This window comes from Malaclemys terrapin, chromosome 1 (genome assembly GCF_027887155.1).
Source record: "Malaclemys terrapin pileata isolate rMalTer1 chromosome 1, rMalTer1.hap1, whole genome shotgun sequence".
Lineage (NCBI taxonomy): Eukaryota > Metazoa > Chordata > Testudines > Emydidae > Malaclemys > Malaclemys terrapin.
Window position 1 is genome coordinate 331,751,757 of NC_071505.1, and position 22,176 is coordinate 331,773,932.

The 22,176-nt window shown below is 40.9% G+C and overlaps 1 protein-coding gene and 1 long non-coding RNA gene across 10 annotated transcripts in view; one reads left to right on the plus strand and one right to left on the minus strand.

The window, feature by feature from the left end:
- Positions 1–19,187, minus strand: part of LOC128830071 (uncharacterized) — a 29,605-nt gene extending 10,418 nt beyond the window's left edge. The window contains exons 1-2 of the long non-coding RNA XR_008443532.1: positions 19,070–19,187; positions 14,629–14,722 (exon numbers count right to left, since the gene is read on the minus strand). This is a non-coding gene — a long non-coding RNA (uncharacterized LOC128830071). The remainder of the gene's footprint in view (positions 1–14,628; positions 14,723–19,069) is intronic.
- The window catches only part of DLG2 (discs large MAGUK scaffold protein 2), a 1,481,925-nt gene that overhangs the window by 446,465 nt on the left and 1,013,284 nt on the right, over positions 1–22,176 (plus strand). The gene's annotated exons all lie outside the window — the stretch shown is intronic.

Consider the following 22,176-nt stretch of genomic DNA (forward strand, 5'->3'; position numbering starts at 1 on the left):
GGAGTTACTCCATTAGCTAATGTGTAAAGTGTTTTGTGCTAAAGGTCCTGGGTTCAGTCCTGCTGCTGACCCATGCTCCATTGGCATTGGAATGGAGACAGTGTGTGCCAGCAGCTGGGTGATGTGCACAGAATTATACCCACAGCCAAGTAGTTACAAGTAAAAGTAGCCAGATTTGAATCTGCAACTGATTTGCTGATTAAAAAATGCAAATTGTGCCCTCAAAATAGAGGCTGCCTGTTATGAAAAATTTGCTCCTTTATGTATGCAAAGACAGTTGAAGCACCTCACACTTGGGTGTGTTGCTGGTTTTTCAAGCACATGCCATGGTGATTAAAGTGGTGACAGTTTTGCCTACACCAATCCTGCTACCACAACTGAGTTGGTCCTGAAAATGCCTTCATGTGATCGAGGCTTCACTGTCTGTGTTCTGTTGAGGACGCGGAGGGACTCAGCTCGTCGACACTGGCCTGGCAAAGTGTGTCCAAGCTATTCTGGTCACAACCAACTTCAAGCTGTGCTTGGTCATTTGGAACAGAAATTTTGAGAGCATTAATTTGAGGTAATTTATCTAAGTAATCTTCAAATGAAAATCCTCATCAGCACTTAGTGCTAACTCTCACTCTAATCAACCTCTTTATTAGGACAACTTCCGTTTCTTCTTCTTTCTGATGCTGCCTGAACTTCACTGGGCCTCTCACAACTAAGTAATTACAATTATAAATTATACAGCTGACATATTTCAGAACTGTAATATACTCTTCAATTTTCTTTATGTACAGTACATTTATTGGCTAGATCAGATTTTTTTTTACCCTAAATTTAAACAATAGACAATTACTGCCCATCCTGTTCTGTCATATATATCCTCCCAGGAAAGCACAATATGATATCCTAGAGTAGACAAGTAGGCTGCATGTGAATGAAAGCTGTCAGAGAATGGTGGTGGTCTCTACAATGAGGTTGATAGGTGATATCTGTATCAAAGAAGGGAGGTTAAGTAAATGAATGGTACGTACTGGGATGAAAATAATCCATAGTAAATACTTAACAGTTTTATAGCATAATGTGATATTTCAAGTCAATATAAGGACATTATTTTATCTCCTCTTTTCACTTGTGATTTTTCACTGGTTTTAAGGCCGTGTGGTTATTTTTCGCTTTACACATTTTTAGCGGGCCATCTTGTCAATCCCAGTTCCAGTTCAACCTGCCATCCTAGATATAACGAATGTAGTGGTTACACTGTAGCCTCAAGTGAATGGTAGTCTGCTGAATAAACCAGCACACACAATTCTGCTAAATTTGGACTGTAAGGGAGCCCTTTCACTGAGTTACTATGGAAACTGAATTCTTCTTCTCTTTAGAAAGATATTCCCTCTAGGTTCAGTAGTGTGAAAAAATCCCCACTGTGGAGCTGAGAAACATTTTCCTGGTCCCTTCCCTCCTCTATGCCCCTAGCTCCCAGATATGGGTGTAAAGACAACATTTTGACTTTTTCACTTAATATTTAATTTTTCCACAAAGAATTTTTGCACTATTTTACATTAGTGAAAAAGCAGTATATTTACCCCAAACTTGCTTGTACAGTTGTATGTATCATTGCTGATTAGTTATAGAGCTGTATGTGTACAACATGACATAGAAAGCATTTGCACCTAACTTGGTATAAAGATGAGAGAGAACCTCTCTCTAATAGCCTGTATCAAAAACACGAAAAAGATAAGGTGTGAAATCTTCTCCCCATTGAAATCAATAGGAGTTTTGCCATTGACTTCAAGGAAACGGGATTTCATCCAAGGTCCCTGACTCAAAGATCTTCCCATATAATCCAGACAAATACGATTCATGGAAGGTGAATGTAAGTGCTCAGACTTTGGCAATGATCATTATAGTCAAATCTTATGCAGATTAGATAGAGGGATGAGAAGGACTGTATTTTTTGAGATGAGATCAGCACCGAGTTTAAGGCACGGTTTTGAGGTGGAAGAAGATAGCTGGCACAGTGGGAGCGGGGTACGTTAAATATGAAGGAAGGCATGAATCCGGGAGTGGAAGGAAGCAGAGGATGCGGTTAGAAGAAAGGATGCAGTTAGAAGGAAAGTGAGTGAGAGGCCAGGTGGGAGGACTTGAGAGCAGAGATATTAGCAAGAGAAAGTGGCACAGAGTCTTGAAGGAGAAGCCATGGAGCTTGAATTTCATGTTAGGAGAAAACAGAGTGGGAAGAGTAGTTCCCAGGGGCTGGGAAGTTCAGTTGCATTTGCAAACAGCCAGCCAGCGGGCTGGAAGGGTAGTGTAAAACACTCTTAAACTCAACCCCTGAAGGGTCTGCCAAAAGCTGGTACTTGGGAAGATCCAGAAACCTCCCCTTGGAAAGCTTGCTACAAGGGGAGAAAAAATATGAGACTCTCAGTTTCCCCTCTTCAAATATGTCAGTTTTATCACTGACTGAACTAGCCATTTCTAGCCAACGAAGTAGCCATTACTTCTGAAAGCTACCAGGCAGGGCACAACTGTCAATTCATATTTAAATATAAATCCATTAACTCTTTGCATGTCCTTTCAAAATTATCTCTGCTCCTGTTGATCATCACTGAAGAGATTTATTTTTTAAAGAAAGGGTTTTCTGCAACTGATGAAAATGCAGATGAAAAGCATTTAAACGCTCTGTATATAGTCCAAGTAGTATTTAACAACAATTCATTACTCCTGTCTGAAAATGCTAGGTTTGTAAGGTCATGCAGAGAAAAAAGGAATTGAGATAATTGCAGACTTATACTCCATGAATAATTTCTATTCATTTCCGCAGCTACAAAGCAAATTTAGAATCCCTCCACAACACTTCTTTAAGACCTTAGTAGCACAGAGCTATGCTGCAGTGTTGGCAGAATATTTGTTCATGTTTTTTTAATTTGGGGGGGGGGGGGAGAATAGGAGTTCCCAAATTTGTATTTCATAAAGGAATTGAGGAGCATAAAAAGCCATATTCTTTGGTTCACCACATACCTCCCGACAGTCCCAAAGTTTGTAGAACTGTCCTGCTTTGACCCCCAAAACCTCTATCCCAAAAGGCAAATATTTCCCACATTCAGGGTTGGCCATCCCATCCCTTCGTCTCCATGTGCGGAGGGGTGGATAGGTCTAATTTGAGTGGTGGTGCCACCACATGTGCTAGTTACAGTAACTCCTCGCTTAACGTTGTAGTTATCTTCCTGAAAAATGCGACTTTAAGCGAAACAATGTTAAGCAAATCCAATTTTCCTATAAGAATTACTGTAAATAGGGGGGGTTAGGTTCCAGGGAATTTTTTTTCACCAGACAAAATATATATATCTATATTATATAGATATACACACAGTATACGTTTTAAACAATTTAATACTGTTCACAGCTATGATGATTGTGAAGCTTGGTTGAGATGGTGAAGTTAGAGGGTGGAAGAGGGAGGGATATTTCCCAGGGAATGCCTTGTTGCTAAATGATGAACTAGCACTCGGCTGAGCCCTCAAGGGTTAACACATTGTTGTTAATGTAGCCTCTCACACAGGGCAGCACAAACACGTGGGAGGGGAGACAGCATGGCAGACAGAGACAGACACACACCTTGTGTGTGGGAGAGAGAGCGATGCACACTGCCCCTTTAAGTAAGCTGACCCACTCTTAAGTGCATTGTTTTTTTTAAGTGGATCAGGAAGTTGAGACAGCAGCTGCTGCCCCAAGCTCTCTCGGTCTCTCTCTCCCTCCATGTCCCCTCCCTGCTCTATATGGAGAGGGGGTAAGTGGGGTGCAGGAGGAGGGGGGAGGGGGACACCCTGACATTAACCCACCCCTTCCCTCCCTGCACAGCAAGCAGGAGTCTCTGGGAGCAGCTCATGGCAGTGGGGGGAGGGATAGCTGAACTGCCGGCAGTTGATGGCCTGCAATTGATAGCCTGCTGGACAGCTGCAGCACAGGGAACTTAGGGGAGCGGGGAGCTGATAGGGGCTGCCGGTCCACCCTGGTTACAAGCCCCCACCAGCTAGCTGCAACGGGCTGCTCTTCCTGCAAGCAGTGGACAAAGCAGGCAGCTGCCAAACGACGTTAGAAGGCAACATGGTATAACTTTAAATGAGCATGTTCCCTAATTGATCAGCAACGTAACAACGAAACAACGTTAACCGGGATGACTTTAAGTGAGGAGTTACTGTGCTTTACACAAGTAGCAGAAATCAGAGCGGGCCCCTGGGACTGGGTTGCCAAGGCCTAGGGAGCTGCCATTGGCTCCCTGTGCCCACTGTTCCTCACCACATCCAAACACAGCCTCAGACATAATGGAGAAGTGGGGCTGTATTCTCTAAAAGTCCACTTTGAGGGGTTAAATTTCCTTAACCAAATTGTGTATTCATTATGGTAGCCTTGAGTTCTCATTTCACACCTTTCCTTGGTAGTATGCTTGTGGTTGACTTCTGTGATTAAGCTAGAAGTTTTCATTCTTTCTCAGTTTTGACAAGGAAATTGTGTTAGTGGGTGAATGCTGCCCTCCCACACACACCCAGCCCAACAATTTGGAACATGGGCAAATCTACCATTTAAAAACTCTGGGAAAGATTTAAAAAGTCACAAATGTCAGGTAGATGCCAAACTCCCTATGCCCCTTTTGGTCATTGAATAACTGTGTGCTAGCATCAGGGACAACAAATGGGATTTTGTATCCTGCGGGCCATCCCATTTGGAAACTCTTTTCACTATGTGGATAGATAAATCAGCAGATTTGACATCATAGTCCACATAGGAGATTCCTCCACCTTTACTCCGAAGGGAACAGTCGCTCCTCTCTGCCGATTCATCTATCCACATAGTGGGACGAGTTTCCAAACGGGATGTCCCACAGGATACAACATCCTGTTTGCTGTCCCTGATGATGGCACACAGCTATTCAATGGCCAAAGGTGGCTCCTGGAGAAAATTCTAGACTTTTGCCAAATTTAATTTTCCTTGCTATCCACCCCATCACAGTAGATCTTGTGGGTTGTGAACCTAGAAAAACAAAGCAGTAGTAGATTTGCTTACATTAATAATAACATTGCTATGGTTGTTTGAGATACCATGTACACTAAATTGACTTCTGAAATTGATTTCAGGGATGTTAGCTTCCACTAAGCACTTAATTTAATTTTGATTCAAGAGAATGTTGATATCACCAGGAAAAACCTGAGAGAAGGTTGTAGCATGATTTTATAAGACAGCATGAAGATTTTCAAAGCTTTCAGAAGTCTGCAGAATTCAGGCCCTCATAATTCCAACTTTGCCGTTACACTGTTACATAAGTAACACTTGAGATACGTTATCGCCTGTCTCTTGTTCATATGATTTGAAAAGAATATTTTTCTCTCACTGAAAAAAATGGATCCTGATCCTACAGTCGTTTTCCATGAAAATTTTTACTCGTGTGCTTAGTTACATTGAAGGCAATGGGACTGCTCCTGTGGATAAAGATTATTGTCCTGCAAAAGTCTTTTCGGATGGGGCCTATATTTTCGCTCAAGTAATTTATTTAAATTTATCACTGTATAATTTCTACTAACTGTTAAAAAAATATTGCTGTGTGCAGTCCTTAGCAATAGACACTGCCTTATATGCATAACTGCAGAACTGAGCTGGGTAGATATGCAAAAGCAAGAGATTTTGAACATAAACTGGATGTGTGTGGTGTAGCAATTAGAGTACAAAACAATCTATTAGGACACAGCCTATCTTTGTGGAGGACAGTGCAGGAATGTTACCAACAGTCTAGTACACAGGGTGAAACAACTTGCTCAGGGTAATTCAGGAAGTCTGTGGCAGAGAAGGGACTAGAGCCCAGATCCTCAGGGGCTGATCCAAAGACCACTGAAGTCAATGGAAAGACTCCTACTGATTGCAGGATGCTGTGGATCAGTTCCAGTGCCTTAATTACAAGATCATTCTTCTTCCTAAATCATCCCTCCTTTCTCCTAAGACACCTGTCAATCTGGTTTACCAATGTTTTTACTTTATTTTGCAGCTGTTTCTGGCTTTTGTGAACACTGTCTTTGGGCTAGACATACCCAAATCAAGTAAAACTTGCTCAGCAAAACTGAAGCTTAGTGGTTTGATTATTTATGCTTCATATTGTGGGCCTGATTCACCAATACATTATTCCAGTTTTATGTTGGTGTGACTCCAGCATGGCTACCGCTACACCTTTAGAAAGGATGTAGGATAGTCTTCCCCTACCATGAGTCAGGATTGGGGGTGTAGCATAGGTCCACTTTAATAAAACAAAAAACAAAACAAACAAACAAACAAAAAGAGAGTCTGTGCACTCAGTATAAACCCAATCGTAAGAGTTTATTATTTACCTGCACTTGATGCATTCATTTCCTTGACAGCCTGTGTAAGTTACAAATTTAATATCTGTGGTTCCGTAAGGTGAAAATAAAATCTAGTTTTGTACAGTTCTAACTGTTACTCCATGCATTTTTTTTGGCTCTCAGCCTTTACCTGTCCTCCGCCTTTGCTGTTTAAATGAAGTTGTTGTTCATTGTTTTATCCTTGGAGATTAGCTGGGCAGGTATGTGTAAAAAAAAAAAAAAAAAAAAAAAAAAAAAAAAAGGTGACCCAAACCAGAGCCATTTATTATTCTGGTCAACATTTGCTTGGAGGCTTGGGAAAAATGACACTGAAATCTGGAAATATTTTCAAACCATCACTAACTTTTCCCCATTTCAAAGAGTAACTTAACATCAATGTGTATCTCCTAAAGTTGATGCATTTTGTGTCTAAAGAAAGGTGTTCTCTTTACATTATATGAGGTATTACCGATTACTGTATTTGTGCTTTCATGCCTCAGAAGAAGGGGCGGAATCTGACCTTTCTTTGCCCAACAAAAATGCTCAGCCTTGTGCCAAAGTTTCATGAACACTGATTGGAAAACTTTGCCGAAATACTCCAATTCAAAAAAACAAAGGGCTACAAATTAAAAATGATGCTGATAAAGGAGCACTGAATGTTTTGAAGGACAATGTTTTAGACACCAAAAACATCCACTTTACATAATCTCAGAAGTAAAAGCCAACCATGAAATATGTATTAACCATTCTCAAGGACACTGGTGTTTAGTTCCCCCCCACCTCTCCACTGTTTGAGAAGCTATTAAATTGTGGTTACAACTGTACTTTTCTTTCGATAAAGAAAATTCGTTACACTGTCTGCAAAGGTTTTAGTTTCATTAAAGAGAATATTTTTAGTGATGGAACTTGGCTAAAAATGACTGGTTTAAAAAAATTAAGTAAATCAAAAAACCCATAATTGTTCTTTCTAGAGTTTACCTAAACTCTTCCAGACATGGATTATGGGCTTGTCTACACACAAAAGTTGTGCATACAGGTGCATATAGTAGTAGAATGACTTACTCCTGTGAGAGGAAAGGGATATAACTGCATTCACAATAGGGGTTGTACCAATATAGTTGTTTTGGTAAAACCAGTACCCTAAACAGTATAGTCATCCTGACACAAGAACAGTATATAACCAGTCCTAGGTTTCACTCTTAAGTACTGGCCTACTCTTGAGGGCTGGGAAAAAAAAAAAAACTATAACACTCTATTCAGTTCATTCTCTAGTTACTCTCATTTTCACAAAGGGTATGCACAATATCCTGCATTTGTATTTGTATTTGTTATTTTTCCCCCACAAGATTTTTACATGCCTCACAGAGCCCATAATGGGCCCCTACCAACACAAGACATGGTCTGGATCGTGATACTACCATGAAAAGACCAGATCTCACTTTGGTTTTGCTTCATGAAAATTACAAACACTGCGATACTCAGAATCCAAGTGTTTAGCCTTAATCCTTTCTCATGCTTCCACCTTCATCACTGTATAACTGGAGAGACTGTGACAGCAGTTTAACATCCGTGTGGCAAGCACTAAACATTTTGGTGTGATGTAAGGTACGTGTGCGGACTTTGCTTTTGTGAGCTGTTTATTGGGTTAATATTCTATTTGAAAGGTCAGTAGGACAGTTTTGTTGCTTTTCCACTCTACTCTATAGCTAGCACTTTTGAGAGGCATATTTCCTGATCCAGATTTTCAGAAATGAGTTAGGCTACTGAATTCTTATTTAAGCAGCAAAATAAGTGGCCTGATCTTCAAAAGATCTGAGTACTGAGCTAATCACACTGACCCCTTGTCCCTTGTATTTCCCCATCAATCAGCCTCAAAACAACATACAATAGACTGGAATGTGGAAACCTTTAAAGGTTGAGAGTTTTCTTTGGATAAATATCTGAAAGTTTTGGTCTTTATCTCAACTGTCCAAATCTATACAAGGCCCCACACTCTTCTATTCCGGTGCCCACCCACTACCCTCTACCCAAGAAAAAAACTTATTTATTTAAAATCACCGATACCTACTACACAAAATTATTTTGTATATTCTAATAGTTACTAGAAGCCCCTATAAAGATCCGAGCCTCTTGTGCTAGACACTGTACAAAGACTTAGTAAGTGACCGTCCATGCCCCAAAGAGCTTATAGTCTTACAGAGAAAGGGTTGGAGGGGAAGTAGGCACAGAGAGGCGAAATGACTCACCCAAAGCCACAGAATACATCAGTAGCAGAGCCAGGAATAGAATCCAGGTGTCCTAAGTCCCAGTCTAGTGCCTACCCACCGGATCACACAAAACAATTTATTTTTGCAGCAGCTCTGTGAACTCAAACAATGTAAACATTGCATGCTTTAATCCCAGCACAAATACCATAATTTGCACAGCTTCAGACTGAGTGCAGATGAGTCACATTGTTTCATCAGGGAAGGATGTGCTACAAAGTCCCCTTTTTAGTGCAGAAAATCTCTTTTCCCCGGGGATGAAATCCTCCCACAAAGCAGCCAGCACGTTTTAGAAATTCTTATCAGCTGGCAACTATGTTGCTTATTTTGTCAGTTAATTTCAACATGCCTATTTCGGGATAATACAAAACATTAACACAGTTAGTCAATATTTTTGAGTGACAAATAGAGTTTATTGCTCCATTTTTCTCTTTTGAGTTACAAACAGTTTATATTATGTGTTCAGTGTGACTTACTAGAATGGAACTGAACTATGATAAATGTTTCCCATTCCCTTTAGACTGTAAGCTCTTTCAGGCATAAACTGTGGCTTTGTATGTGTTTATACAGCAGCTAGCAAAGTGGGGTCCAAATTTTCAGAAGAAGATTCCTGACTCCCCATTCAACCAAATGGGTTTTTAAAAAGGAAAGGAGACAGGGTGGGAGTTTTAAACACACAAAGAGCCCTGCCTAACATAGCAGATCAAATTCTGATAGGGTATAAACAAACTGGTACAACTTCAGTGAAGTCCCTTCATCAACTCATGGTCTGCCAGTAAAATCTCCTCCGCCTCAATCCCAACTCATGTGTTCTGGGCTTCTGTAGCAGTCTCCTCTTATTCAGATTGTTTGGGCAGAGAGAGAGATTGAGGATAGATCACACAGAAACTGAGAACAGATAAGAACAGGGAGAGAGAGGCAAGAAAACCAAGCAGGAGCCTGTGAGCACAGTGTGACCCTGGAAAAAGCTAGTGAGAGAGCTTTTGGGTCTGGTGTTGGCTAAAGAGGCTTTGGGGCTGGAAGCTAAGAAACTGCTCCTTTTGTTCTTGATTCTGTCTGTGTTCAGCGCATAGGTGCTGACTCCATGGGTAATCCGGAGCTGGGGGGCACAGAGGGAATTGGGCTTGGGAAGTGGGAGGTTCTAGTTTAAACTCCCCATAATCCAACAAGAGCTTGGTTTTCTTCTCAACGAGTCTGTTTCTGACCCTCAGGCCAGTATTAGTTCACTTTTAATCTTTTTATTGTAAAACTAAATTAGACGCCTGATTCACTTTTACAATAGAAAGCAACAGTCAAGAGCAGCTCATGGGCCATAACAGCAGTGTTGAAATGGCAGCCAGGCTTATGGGGCTAGTGGAAAGGACAAAGGGCCCAGTGAGTGCAAGGAATCTTAAAAAGAAATGGGAGAGAGAAAAATCAGAATAAAAATTAATCAAAATAGTAAAAAAAAAAAAAAAAAAAAAAAAATTATCTGTTGTTCTCCTGCTCTGAGCTGTTAATAGTGGAGGGATGTGTTGCTAAAATCCCAGAAAAATTGTTTAACGTCCTTTTAGAAAGACATTTATAATTAAGATGCCATATTCTAGCAGCCATATTCTAATATGCCACACCAGAAATGCATTAATAGGCTACTGGTGCATGTCTCAAATAGTTAAAGCGAGTACCACAAAGCATGTATCACAAGCACATTCTGTCCACCCCATGCTGAGGTGATTCTCTAGTACCATATATCCTATACAATATACCTTGATGATTGACCTCAGCAAGCATGAGGATACTGTAGGGAGAGGTAAAGAGTAGAGGGCTGGAGAGAGAAGACTGTAAGGGTCAATCAATAGGACTGATATTCAAACTCTGGTTATAGTCAGGAAAATGAGTATATAAAACCAGCATCCTCCTTTACTCAACATGTCTACTGTGTGTACATTTAGTATCCTATCTGCTACTCATCCAACAGAAATGCATTTTATTATAATCCCTCCTACAAACTCACCTTTGGCATGTTGCCACAAAAAAAAAACAAAAAACCCACCCATTCAACAGAGGGGAAGCAGTTGATGTGCTGAGACTCCATCTTATTACACTAATCACAGTTGTCTTTCTTGTGCTATCTCTCTGCCTCTGTTTGTTGTGTCCAACTCTTGGCAGATATACGGTAAGATCTTTGGAGAATGGACTATGTTTTCAGGCTTCCAGCTGTTACCACAATACAAATAATTAATATCTAGGACTTTGATCCTGTTATCACTAAGGAGCCAATATATCTCTGCCGGATTCTTCTTTTCCTTCTGCATCATCAATATTCTGATCACCATCATCTGACTGCAGAAACTTTAATACTGGTGATGATACATGAACTCAAAAGAACAAAGTTTGGCTTCTGGATCCCACCAGGCTTAGTTCACAGAAAAAACATCTTTTTACTTTTAATAAGCAAGTCACTGAGAGGCGGCAAAAATGGAAGCTCCCAATGTCAGAGTAAAGCTATGCTTTAAGATTGTGTAGCAACATTGGCTTAAAATGCAATGCAAGATAATATTATCATGATTGTCCTAAAATGTAAAACAGTTCTTTTGGAGAGACTTGCTGTTAATAATTATAGCACTCAGGGACGAAGGTGTTAGATGAGAAATCAAAGGACGAATGCCTATACTGCCCGTGAACCAATACTTATCACTATTCACTGACTGAAATTACTTTTGAGCACTCAGTGCATTTCTCATATCCAATTGTTTCTTTAAAGGAGAAGAAAGTGTGTAACCAATGATATTCAATGAATTTCCTGCATAATAAGATCAGGACACAGTAATACTTTTGAATTTTGAACAGTATTGGGTGTGTTTATAAATTAGTTTATAAACTGGATCTTATCTATTAAAATAAACCCATTTATAAAATGTGGTAAGAAGGATATGCATATTCAAATACAAAGCCATGATAGACAGGGGTTTGGTTTTTTTTTATTGCAAACTGTTTATTTTTGGAGATCAAGGCTTTGAGAAGATTAAACAATGTTGAAGAGATGATTCAGTTTGAAAACAAATAGGCTCAGGCTTAACAGTCTGATAAAGAAATATTAGAAACATTCTATGTTGCTTGAAATGATCACATACAGCCAGATTGTCCTTGGTCATTGAGTGAGCTACAGGGGAAGAGGTTCCTTATGTCTCTCATCTCTTCACCATGCTAGGGCTAGGGTGGCCAGGTCCATTATTTTCGACCAGAAAGTTCAGTTGTAAAGGGGACCTAACAGTGTCCGGCCAGATCTACTGATTGGACACCAAAAGTCAGATTACTATGTGTGGCGGAGGCAGGGAGGCGCTGGGTCACCACTGCATTGGGTGGCAGCAGCTTCTGGCTCCGCAGGCAAGTCCCTCCTGACCCGGGCAGGTGGGGAAGAACAGCAAGTGAATGGGGGTTGGGCCTTGGGGGAGAAGGCGAGGTAGGGCCGGAGTCTCGCGGGAAAGAGGCCAGGGAAGTTCTGGGACTCCTGCTGGAGGGTCAGGTTTTTATATATTACAGAGTTGGCAACTTTAGCTAGGGATAAGAGGGGTTCCTATGTTTGGGGGAGGATTGTTTCCTCTGTGTACCATAAGGAGTGCAAGCTGGCTCCCAGAACTGGGCAGGAGGGACAAGGAGACAGGTCCAAGGAATGGCAGAATGTAACAGCGTGGTCTGCCAGAGGTCTAGAACCAGCCAGCCAAGATGCTCCCTATAAAAAGCTGGGCTGTCATTAAGGATGAGTGAGCGGGAGCAGCAGAGACTTCCCTGAAGGAGGCAGTGGGAACCTGCTGAGAAAACAAGGTCTCCAGGGAGGCAGTGCTCAGCTAAAACAGAAAAATCCTATAGTGAACCCTGAAGCAGGAGGAAGTGAGAGAGGCAAAGGAGAAAAATCCCCTGGGAGCTGTAGCCCAGGGAGAACTGAGGGACAGATTTTGCCTATCTTTGGGAAATAAAATTGCCTGTAAAGAGACTCTGGTTGTGGCAGTGGGTCCTTCATAGACTGGGGATAAACCAGCACTTCACGTGGAACTTGTGCACTCCTCCTACATGATGGGAAGATGAGGGAGGGAATGTACTTCCCTGGAGTTCACTCCTTCCCAGACCTCCCTCTGGGCTGATGTTGCACAATGCTACCCCCAGCGTGGGTCTGAGGCTAAACGCCACAGTCCTTGATAAACATCAGTTAATAGGAATCAGAGAGAAAATGCCAAGGGGCTCTTCGTAGCCTCTGCCTTTGATACACCCACGCTTTGAGCTAAAGGAGACATATTCTCCAGGCATCTCACCAATAACGTGTGTCCCTTTTGTATTTTGATCTTCCTTGGAAGCAAAAATATTTGTATTTGTTATTCATAAAGATGTATAGCAGTTTATTCTCATGCATGTCAGCCAATACACCAAGTAATAGTTGGCAGTCATTTTGTTCCTTGGAATGTTTGAGCATTTCTTTTCCTCAGTTCAACCAATGCCAGGGTTCTAGTTAACAATCCTTTGATTTTGTTTCCATAAGTTGCTTGTAAAGTGATGTGATCAGCTTTAAAAATGCCAGAAACATATAAAGATGTACTTACTGTTATCACCTGTAATACAGTAACTCCTGTGGATATTGAAAATTAGGAAGAAAATAGTAAAAATTACTATATCTATTTATTTGTTTATTTTGTGCGTTCGACAACTCTTTATGTATTGTCAGTTTTCAATATTGCCCATCACAAGCATTTGAAAATTGTTTGACCCCGAAATCATAAGACATTAAAAAATAAGATATTTTTACGTTTTATTTCCTTCTGGTTTGTGCACCTGTAGGATACACTTGGATCACACATACAAGCTTTTCTCTGCAATCATGAGAACTGAAAACTTTTTTTTTTTTGGTTTAATGAAAGGTTTTTTTGGATAACGAAATCAGTTATCTCCAAGAGATGGAGTTTTAAGTAAAGTGCCACATCCTGCTAGGCTAGTGATAAAATTTCAAAAGTTGATGGGAACACTGAGTCATTGCAGAATCCAGAATCAGATTGCTACAGAACTGTGGGGCATTGCTGCAGCATTTAGAGTCAGTGTGCTGTTTACTTTTCTTCTGGATGCTAGAAGCCAGAAAGCAGATGTGGTTGATGCAGGAGAGAAGACAGGAAGGGGTCCATGTGCAGATGAATGAGTGAAATGGAGGGAAGAGGGCTGGATAATCAAAGAGGCTCAAAAAGGCTGGAGGGGGAGGGGAGAGGTATGTAGACTAGAGCTGGGGAAAAATTGATATTTCAGTTTAGTAGATTACATGGGGAAAAAAAACATTTATTTCAGATCAACTGAAATGGAAAGTTTTCTGTTGTTCTCACCTTAGGTAGAATGTTTCACTTGACCTGAAACAAAAGTGTTTTTTTTTTTAGTTTTTGTGTCTCATTTTTGCGTGATTTTTTTACCCTTTTTTAATCCAGGTAAATGTATAAATTAAACATAATTTTGAAGGGAAAAATTGTAATACTTAATTTCTATTTATTTTTACTTTTTTAAATGTTTTTTCCACTTTATTCAGCTGAAACTATTCACCAAATTTGATCTGAATTTCTCAATAATTTCAGTTAACCCAAAACTGCATTTTTTGGCAAATAATTTATTCATCTAAAAAATGTAACTCAGCTCTAATATAGATAGCTCTTGGGAAGCTCAGTTTCCAACTTCAGTATCTAATGAACATTGAATGAAAAATCAGTGGGATATACTACTATATTGTGATTAATTTTGGTCACCTCCTCTAGAGAATTAGAGGATATTCAAAGACAATGGTAAGAATAATTAGGGGCTTGGAAACTTATTTATAATGACAGATTGTATAGATTTGGATTGTTTATTTTAGAGAGAAGACAAATAAGAGGGGACATAATAAAAGTATATAAAATAATTACTGGTTTAATGAATGTGGATTGGAACTTTCCTTGTCTCATAATGCAAGAGCTAGTGGACATCCAATTAAATAGAAAGGTGGCAAATTCAAAACGGATCAAAGAAAATACCTTTTCACACAATATTCAGTTGGTCCATGGAACTCATTGCCAGAAGACATCAGTGAAGCCAAAAGTTCAGTAAGATTCATGACTCTATACTTATCTGTAAAATAAGAATATTCAAAATTATAATAGTAAATGGAAAAGTCTGAAGAGTTTTGGAGATGATACACTCACTCACACTTCGGGGCCTCTAATTTCTGGAGGTTAGGAGGAACTTTCACTAAGAGCGGGTTATCCTATAACTGCGTACTGCAGGATTTTTCACCTTCTTCTGAAGCATCTGGTACTGGCCACTGTCAGAGATAGGATACTGGGCTAGATGGACCACTGGTATCATCCAATATGGCAATTCAAACCTAGGAAAAACCTTTTGAATTTGCAATAGTTTTATTAACACAATTAGTAGACACACAAACATTCCAACCCAAACAAGAAGGTAACAGTCATAAAGTGTTGTTTTAACATCCAGAGTCATAACTAATGTATACTTACACTATCCTTGTGGAGACTAGAAGTGGCGAGACAGGTGGTGATCCACGAGGGTCCTATCCGATCTCCGCAATGGTAAGAAGATCCCGATGGTCTAGATTGTGGTTAGCCTTATTATAGGGTTTGATGGCCTCCATGAATACTAATAAGAATGTCCAGCCTCCTCTCTCCATATCTAAAGTTCCTCCCACTAAAAATGGTGGGATGTCCGTATCCTATAGGTTAGTATATTACTTACCTCAAACTCATTAGCAAATATGTCAACTGGTTACTGTCGCAATCTTGCAGTTGAATATCTGCTGATGTTCCTATCCTAAAATACCCAAATTGATGTCAACTGATTTCTTGCTGTTAGCTTCCAGCAGCTAAGCATACTTGTTTATCACACCAATATTTCTTGTATTACTTTGTAGCTTAAGGTCACTTTTGGTTAACTTAGGGTACATCTACACTACCCGTTGGATCGGCGGGTAGTGATCGATCTATCCGGGATCGATTTATCGCGTCTAGTGTAGATGTGATAAATTGATCCCCGATCGCTCTGCCATTGACTCTAGAACTCCACCACGGTGAGAGGCAGAAGCGGAGTCGACGGTTGAGCTGTGGCCGTCGATCCCGCGCCGCGAGGATGCGAAGTAAATGATTCTAAGACCATCTAAGATATGTTGACTTCAGCTATGCTATTCTTGTAGCTGAAGTTGTGTATCTTAGATCGATCCCCCCATCCTCCCCGCAGTGTAGACCAGGCCTTACTTATGGTAAGGCTGGTAGACCTCATAGCTTTATGCTAAGGTTAAGCTATTTTACAGGTTTGGGCCTTTGCATTACTGCCTTACACATATATCTTGTATCAGTAGGCTACAGAACAACCCAGGGGTTGGAATACATTTTGCCAATTTTGAATAATGAAGAAATTTGTTAAAATTGAGATCTGTGCACAGAAGATGTTCAAAATCTTTGACTTTGTTAAATAAACAATTGGCTCTGAATAGTTTGCTGAACACTAAACCTCAGAACCCTATATTAGGCAAAGTGTGAATGCCAGGTATGGTATTAAATATGCCCATGTGCATTCTCATTAATTATATTTAATTAGGAATTTGTTAAAAGGGAACTGTGCTACACTTTTAAAACATGGTGATAAAACAGTAGGATATTAATTTGGTAAGAGCCCATGGGCAAGATTTCAGTAATCTCTAGTTTAATTCTTAATTATTTCTAAGAGTTTGTAAATTCTTTGTGTACGACAGATCCTTTACCATTGTTAAAGAACTTTTGAAAGCCATTCTTGCAGCATATACATGTCCCAATTTGTATTTTTCTAGAGGCTACAATCAATAAGTTTTTGTGCATCCACCTACTACGTATGTGCAAAATATGAGTGTTGCCCTCATAGGCACGGGAACTAGGACTGTGAAGAGTGCTGCAGCACCCCCAGGTTTCATGTGGGGCTCTGTTCAGCATGAGAGGTCCTGGCTGCCAGCCCCGCACCCAAGCTCTGCTCCTGGACCCACATGCAGGCTTCTGGCCCCATGCCCAGGGCTCCACTTCTGGACCCCCACCTGGGGCTCTGCTGCCGGCTCCACGCCCAGGGTCCCAACTGCTGGCCCTAGCCTCAGCCCCCTTATCCCTGTTCCTGTCCAGGTCCCCCACTCCCGGAGACATGGCCCTGCTCCCAGCCCCAACTCTGGGGGGGAGGGGCGCGGACAGGGGTAAGGGGGCTGGTTTTCAGCACCTCCACCATTAAAAGTGTTCCAGCACTACTGGTTGCCCTTATCTGTAAGGTTGTTTAATCATCCATCCTCTCCTACTGGTCAATCTGAGAATTATTCCACTATATAGCATTCTAATGGAATTGCCTAAAACAGAGGTTCCCAAACTTATTTGGCCTACTGCCCCCTTTTCAGAAAAAAAATTACTCAGCGCCCCCCTGGAAACCTACCTTCTTTAAGCGAACAAACAGAAAGATGCAGTGACAAATTTGTGTTCTTTTATCTATCTATATTTCTACCTACGTCCTACAATATAGTAAAGAAAGATGTGTTATTAGAATATCGCCCATGACATCAGGTATACAGTGGTTTTTGCGTAAGATGGCAAAAGACAACCAAACTAAAATACTAATGAAACTAATAAACTGGGTTTTGTTCTTTGCTCAGCATTAGATATATGTATTTGATATTAAACTGTCAAATATCAAACTAAATTTATCAAGAAATAATCAATTAAAAATAATCAATATGCAATTAAAAATCAGTTAATAGTTTTAATTTAGTTTGCCCTTATTTAAATAATTGTTCCTTATTAACACACGCCTTATTTACCAATTAACACAGATGATTCGATAGATATAAATAAATGTTAATAGTTAACAGTTTTTTACGATTTCATTCTCGTTTTCGTTAATATTGTAATAAAAAATATGACAAATATATTGACTGTACACTTCAAATAGTACTGTACCGACACAAGCCTGCTACGATTTTATTATTAGTAAGCACTAGAGACACAGAAACGTACGGTAGATATGTAAGAAAATGTATAAAAATACGTGTAAATTGCTGTTTTATTGAAACAACAATAATACAATTTGCTTTGTATGTGATCCGTAATCCGTAAAGATCGAAGGTATTGAATATGAATAAAAAATTTTAAATACTTATTGCACTATTGTTAACTGCTTTTTACACAATTAAGAAACAATCTAAATTAGATTTCATACATGTCGCCTATTTATAGTATCGTATTGTAAACAAGTCATTACATGAACATATTCCTGCCGATGCATGCTGGACTTCCCGACAATGCGCGACACGCTCGCCTGCCAACACTTGCTTGTTAAGAGCTGTTGGCGGACTTGACACCTGATCGGTTATAATTTGTGAATTTATTTGGAAAATAAAGTAATCACTACAACTTTAATTCTATGTTACACAACAGATGAAACATGTACGAACGGTTTTTCAAAATTTTCTTATATTCTTTCTTTATGCTTCCACCGCCCCCTTATTTTTATTCAACGCCCCCCAATTGCACCCGAGGCTACTACTGCCCCCCTGGATCGTTCCAGCGCCCCCCAGGGGGTGGTATTGCCCACTTTGGGAACCTCTGGCCTAAAATGTTCCTAGCTCACCTGCTACAAATGCCGCAAATACAACACATTCAGAAATGAATCACAGCTCCTAAGGAAACCTCTTATAAGTCTATTTTATAGATGTTCTTGAAATCATTAAGAATTGCATGAACGATTCCTGAAGTCTTCACTTTGGGCTTTCCCATTAAATTAGCACTCTGCTGTTTTAACACTTATCATACTGTGTTGTAATAGTAGGTAACTGCACTATTCACAGCTGAAATGGATAAAGCAGGCTCTACAATAAGGGTCTGTTTCAAATTCTTCATTAGATAGATAATCAACAAAGCAGGAACCAAAAACTTTGCTTTAATTCCCTCTTTGCACATTACTTCCTATAAAATGAAACTTTGATTTGTACATAGCACCAACCATACTGGTAGTTGAAGGATTTATTTTTATTGCTCTCTGGAAGATGAAAAACAGAGATGAAAAGCGCTAAGAATCTTGCTTGGATCAGCCCTTTGGATCAATTACAAACAGTATTATCTGAGCTGTGCCGGGTGAGCCGTTCAATTCCACTTTTACTGACAGAAATAGTTGCTTCTGCCAGGGCCGTCCTTGGGATTTATGGGGCCCTACGCAGAATTATTAAACTGGTGCCCCACTCCCCCCAGTGTGTTGAAGGGGCACAGCCACTACCCCCGCTTGCGGATCCTCCCCAGTTGCTGATGTCCCGGGAGCCGAGTAGCGATTCTCGCCACCACAGGAGGGGAGAGGCCAGCCAGAGAACTTGTAGGAGATTGGTTCTTGGCCCTCAATTTACAGTATCCCTACTTCCGCAATCGCAGTCCTTCTGTCCAACAGAAGATTCCTCACATTTACCTTGGTGCAGGACCACTACCAGTGCAGAGCCCTTTTATTTGGCCTCTTGTCTGCACGCCGGGTATTCTCCAAGGTTCTCTCCATCATAGTGGCACATCTACAAACATTAGGTATCATCATTTACACATATCTGGACGACTGCCTTCTAAAGGCTTGTTCCTTCAAAGACTCCCGACTCACCCTCAGAGCTGCCCATGTCATCGAGGTCCGTGGGGCCCTGTGCCCCACCCGGCTCGCTGTAGTCCACCTCTGCTCAGCCCTTCCAGGCTATGTCGTAGTCCCCCCGCTGCTTGTCTGCCACCACCACTGGCACCATGGTGAAGTGCGACATCTTGGGGACGGGGGCCGCGGCAGCCGGGCAAGAAATACACTCTCCAGCCCAGCCAGCTGTGCGCATTCCAGCCTGTGTGGTCACTTGGCGTGGAGGTGCTTGGGCTGGCTTCTGAGGAAGTGAGTCACTTCCTTGACACGCAGCCAGCCAGCCCGAGCACCTGCACCCCACCCAGTCCTGCTGGGGGGGGGAGCAACTGCCCCACAGGCGGGGGGGGGGCTGCACTCAGTGCTGGGGGGGAGGGCTCCAGGGATTGTTGGGGGCTGGGCTCCACTTTGCAGGGTGGAGGGGGTGGGGAGAGAAGAATGCATTATGCAGGTTGCAAAAGAATACCACTGGAGTCGGCGCTGCCCGGCCCACCTCACCTCACGGTGGCAGGGAGAGAGTCACACAGTTGAGTTCCTGCGCCCCTTCCCAGAGACCCCAGCAGTACCCTCCCTCAGAATGCGCCGCACCAGCACATTCGGCTCTACAACCTGATCCCACTCTTACCTGCTTGCTGTCACATCCCAGCGGTGGTGCCCCAAATTTAGTGGTGCCTTACGCAGCCGCGTATGCTGTGTATGCCGAAGAACAGCCCTGGCTTCTGCTATTATGAAGACTCACCCTAATTTGATTACTTCAGAAGCTGCATAACATTCCGCAGACACAGTCTGAAGTGCAAATGACTGTTTAACACTGAAAACGGGACTTGGCAATGTATCTGCATTCTCTCGCTGTGTCTTACACTGTGCTAAGCTTACGATTAAGGTGGCATGAACCATCTATGAAATTTATGTGCCAACAGCATGGCCTAGATTTGGCTTCTGGTTCTTATCTTTCACATACAGAATAAGAAATTATTAGAGAACATCAGTGTTATATTTAGGGGTTTTATTCCCATGTCTAAAACTTCAGATTATGACAGCAGGTTGATATCCCAGTGGAACAAATGGACCGTAGCAATTATCTGATCTTTGTTGAATAGTAACTGGAACAGATTTTAGAGATCCAAAGACAATGGCTGTGACTCAAAAAATTGTGCCATTGTGGTGAATATGGCAGAGACATGCACAAGGAATATATCTATTACTATTAATATTCTTTATAAGCATTCAAAATTTGCAAGGTGCTTTAAAGAGGTCGTTCCTCCAAAAAGTGTATAATCTAATTACTTGTATCTATAATAATAATAGTAATACGAAAAAGACTATTTCTTTCATTGCTGGAATGTGAGAGAATTCAAATTTCAAAGTAGCCTGAAACAAGTCTGAGTGCTCAGTCATCTTCATCATCATCACAGCAATTTCTGTCCATGAGGATCATCTTGAGAGACAAGAAAATTGTGTGCATAATGAGATACTGTCCAACAAAGTAAATGTGCAGTAAATTTTAATCAAAGAGGTCCTTATAGGACAGAATTTTTCAGGAGGATACACTAATATTTTTAGGTCTTTTGCTTCATATTTTTAAATTGATAATTTTATAGTTAGAGTGACATATAAATACAGTTACTTCCAGCGTGAAAGCTGTTGGGAATCTATGAAAGAAAGATTATGTGGGTTTACAGTTTTCTTTGCAACTTTCATATAGCCCACAGTGCATGTAGAAGAAATGGTTTACTTTAGATGGAAATACTTGTTACACCAAATTAAGGATATCTAGGGGAAGATTGCAGGTTCAGGAGAAATCCAGATATAGGTGTGTGGATCATTCTTCGCTCCTAATGCTCATAAAGGTGCCTTTTTGCAAAAGGACTCTTTTAAACCATTTGATTTTTGTAGTTTCGGCTTCTGGGCTTTCCTGGCCTGGCTTATTTCCCATGGAGCTTAGTCCTGCATGTAAAGGTTATTTGGCACTGCCCCAAGGATTTCTCTCTCTGGGCTTTGCCAAAACCACACCTGCTCTAGAGGAAGAACTCTTCGCTTTCCATATACACAAAGCTGGCAGGTTGCCCACATTGAGTGTGCAATTTCAGATTAGTCAGTCTCACACAGAGAAAACTGACATTTTTATAAGAGAGTTCTCATTGACTAGCACGCGACAGCATTAGAGAGTAGCTTTAAAAGGAAACAGTAACAGCTCTGGTTTTCTGATTGATAGCTATGGGTGGCCTTTTGGTAAAATCCAGTTCACCTTAGTATCTGATCATCTAAATGTATTATTCTAAGCATGCACTGTCAGAGTCTGGATGTTTTTGTATCTATTTATTTTTATCAATGATCAGAGTAAAAGGAATTTAAGTTGCTTAAATAGAATACTGATTCACAAATATTTTCATGAATAAAAGGTTTGAGTTTAGTTTGCTAAGATTTGCAGAATCATGTTTGTTCCACATGAGTATTCAGAAAGCTGCTGGCTGCACGTGATAATGTGTACAGTACGTCTCCTGAAAGTTCCAAATTTCAGCACAAATTCATCCAATAATTCATCCTGGAAGTACATTATTAGCGATTTGTCTGGTAGTGCCCTGCTGGTGGTGAGGTTGGGAGCTACACCTGCTAGCTTTGTCTCCCTTATGTCACCACACCCAGTTCTGCATTAGTTAAGTCCTTGTTATGATCCAACTCCTCCTAGCCGGATCCTCAGTCGTATCTGTCCCCTTCAGGATGATGGGGAGTTGAAACTTCTTTAGTTCTAGCAGGGGCTAATCAGCCCTATGTCTCCTGCATTTAGGACTGTCATAACTATAAAGGGAAGGGTAACAGCTGTCCTGTGTACAGTACTATAAAATCCCTCCTGGCCAGAGACTCCAAAATCCTTTTACCTGTAAAGGGTTAAGAAGCTCAGGTAACCT